Consider the following 3,583-nt stretch of genomic DNA (forward strand, 5'->3'; position numbering starts at 1 on the left):
ATCTCTAAGCGAAAAAGGAAATAGCTTCAATTTAATGACATCATTATCGACATCTTTTTCTTTTGCATATCACATAAATCAACGAAGCTATTCAGATGAGTAGCGGCATCTTCACTAGGAAGGCCGGCAAATTGATCTTTCATAACAAGATTCAACAAAGCAGTATTGATTTCACAAAAATTAGTATTGGCAAGAGGAGCAATCGGAGTGCTAAGGAAATCATTATTATTGGTATTGGTGAAGTCACACAATTTGGTAGTATCTTGAGCTATCGTGACAAACAAGCAATCCAACACACGAGCAAACAAAAAGGCAAGCGAGAAAAAGGCAAACAGAAAAGAGAGGGAGAAGGAGATGGAGATTGAGAAAGAGAGGGCGAATGAAACGGCAAGGGTGAAGTGGGGGAGAGGAAAACGAGAGGCAAATGGCAACTAATGTAATTCGAGAGATAGGGATTGTGATGGGTACTTGGTATGTTGACTTTTTGCGTAGACTCCCCGGTAACGGCGCCAGAAATTCTTCTTGCTACCTCTTGAGCTTGCGTTGGATTTCTCCCGAAGAGGAAAGGATGATGCAGCAAAGTAGCGTAAGTATTTCCCTCAGTTTTTGAGAACCAAGGTATCAATCCAGTAGGAGGCCACGCTCAAGTCCCTCGTACCTGCACAAAACGATAGCTACTCGCAACCAACGCGATTAGGGGTTGTCAATCCCTTCACGGTCACTCACGAGAGTGAGATCTGATAGATATAATATTTTTGGTATTTTTGGTATAGAGATGCAAGGTGAAAAGTAAAAGGCAAAGTAAAAAAGCAAAGCAAGATTGAAGTGATGGAGATTGATATGATGAGAATAGACCCGGGGGCCATAGGTTTCACTAGTGGCTTCTCTCAAGAGCATAAGTATTCTACGGTGGGTGAACAAATTACTGTTGAGCAATTGACAGAATTGAGCATAGTTATGAGAATATCTAGGCATGATCATGTATATAGGCATCACGTTTGTGACAAGTAGACCGAAACGATTCTGCATCTACTACTATTACTCCACTCATCGACCGCTATCCAGCATGCATCTAGAGTATTAAGTTAAAAACAGAGTAACGCTTTAAGCAAGATGACATGATGTAGAGAGATAAATTCATGCAATATGAAATAAACTCCACCTTGTTATCCTCGATGGCAACGATACATTACGTGCCTTGCTGCCCCTTCTGTCACTGGGAAAGGACACCGCAAGATCGAACCCAAAGCTAAGCACTTCTCCCATGGAAAAACTATCAATCTAGTTGGCCAAACCAAACGGATAATTCAAAGAGACTTGCAAAGATAACCAATCATACATAAAAGAATTCAGAGAAGATTCAAATATTATTCATAGATAGACTTGATCATAAACCCACAATTCACCGGTCTCAACAAACACACAACAAAAAGAAGAAGATTACATCGAATAGATCTCCACGAGAGAGGGGGAGAACTTTGTATTGAGATCCAAAAAGAGAGAAGAAGCCATCTAGCTAATAACTATGGACCCAAAGGTCTGAGGTAAACTACTCACACTTCATCGGAGAGGCTATGATGATGTAGAAGCCCTCCGTGATGACGGCCCTCTCCGACGGAGCTCTGGAACAGGCCCCAAGATGGGATCTCGTGGATACAGAAAGTTGCGGCGGTGGAATTAAGTTTTTGGCTCCGTTTCTGTTCGTTTGGGGGTACGTAGGTATATATAGGAGGAAGAAGTACTGATACGGGCACGACGGAGAAGGTGAATCCCAATTTCAGGACTCCACCAAGCTAGGCGTGTTGTTGTTATTTTTAATAATTAGATTTTTAATAATTGTGAGTTTTGGCTTGGTTTTGGGCCTGTCCAACCAAGTCAGGTCGAGGCCCATTAGGCCGGGCGCCTCACCCCTCCATATAAGGAGCTGGGGCGCATTAGGTTTGGGGAGTTGAGAATTTTAGTCTAAAAATCGAGTTGTGTTTCTTTGGTGAAGCATCCCTCCGGGGACGGCGATGTCGTTTATCTAATAAAGATTGTTGCGGAGGTTCCTGTGTTCATCAAGGATTATCGTGCTTTGGTTTAAGGCGTGGTGATCTTCATCACGTTACTTGCTGGATTTGTTTCCTCGTCTTCAGGTTACGCGGATTACTCCCGTGATTAGAAGTTTTTCTATTTGATTGTCTTGCAGTGAAAGATCGGGCAAAAACTATAGGATCATCACGTTGATCCTTATCATATGGTATCAGATTACTGGGTTTATCACCGCAAATTCATCCTGTTGAGATTGATCTGCTGGCGTTTGCTCTAGCACTCCTAGATTGCTGAGGCTTTGAAGATCTGCTGTGGATTGTTGTTGGTGCCGCCAAGGAGGAGTTTGCACGTAGATTGAAGATCGGATCTGATTGATTTCTGTTTCACTTGCGACAAGATCGATTTCCTCTGTTCTCGGAATATATAAAGGCGCCGACGACTTATAATTTCTGATCGATTGGACTGGATCCATTTATGTGGTGCGTGAAGTTCGGGATCAAGCGACGGAAAGATTAAAAAAATAGGAAAGGAACGGAGCAGCTGGGATTGCGCACGGATCACATCGGTTTATTCGTTTCCGTGTTGGATCAAAATTTGTGGTTCGCGTACGTTTGTGTGGAGTCTGGCCCATTAAAAAATGGAGTTGTGCTGACTTGGTTTAAAGCAGATCCAATCAGATTAGAATACAATTTTGGTTTGTTTGTTACGTGAGTTCTGCTTACGCCAGCAAAGAAAAAAAAGTAAAGAAAACATATCAGACCGGTTGAGCTGTAGCTGCACGTACTTGGAGATATTCCCGGATCGGACTCGTTTCAAACAACATCAGATCAGACTGACAGTTTCCTTCGCAGTTTCAAAAAAAACATAGAAAAAAATATCAAATTGGATGATGCCTTCCACATGGTTTTCTCGGCTGGATGAGAACTCTAAGGATCGTGCTCGGACTCAGATAGCTGATATATAAAAGATCTTTAAAAAGATGCGGGCGGAATTAAAAAGCCCATTACAGTTTTTTCCGCGCATATTGTGCAGCCTTCCGCGAGGGTAATTTTCAAGGACACATTTGTGGTTCAGATAGATAATGTTAACGAGGCCGCGACAACACACACTGGTTCTAAAGGTGACAAGGCTGATGTTGACAAGATTTTGGTGGACGATGGTGTTGTTGGGTAACGTAGTAATTTCAAAAAAATTCCTACGCACACGCAAGATCATGGTGATGCATAACAACGAGAGGGGAGAGTATGATCTACGTACCCTTGTAGATCACAACGGAAGCGTTGACACAACATAGAGGAAGTAGTCGTACGTCTTCCCGATCCGACTGATCCAAGCACCATTACTCCGGCACCTCCGAGTTCTTAGCACACGTTCAGCTCGATGACGTTCCCCGGGCTCCGATCCAGCAAAGCGTCGGGGAGGAGTTCCGTCAGCACGACGGCGTGGTGACGATGATGATGTTCTACCGGCGCAGGGCTTTGCCTAAGCACTGCAACGATATGACCGAGGTGGAATATGGTGGAGGGGGGCACCGCACACGGCTAAGTAACGA

Source organism: Triticum aestivum, chromosome 4A (assembly GCF_018294505.1).
Source record: "Triticum aestivum cultivar Chinese Spring chromosome 4A, IWGSC CS RefSeq v2.1, whole genome shotgun sequence".
NCBI classification, from domain to species: Eukaryota; Viridiplantae; Streptophyta; class Magnoliopsida; order Poales; family Poaceae; genus Triticum; species Triticum aestivum.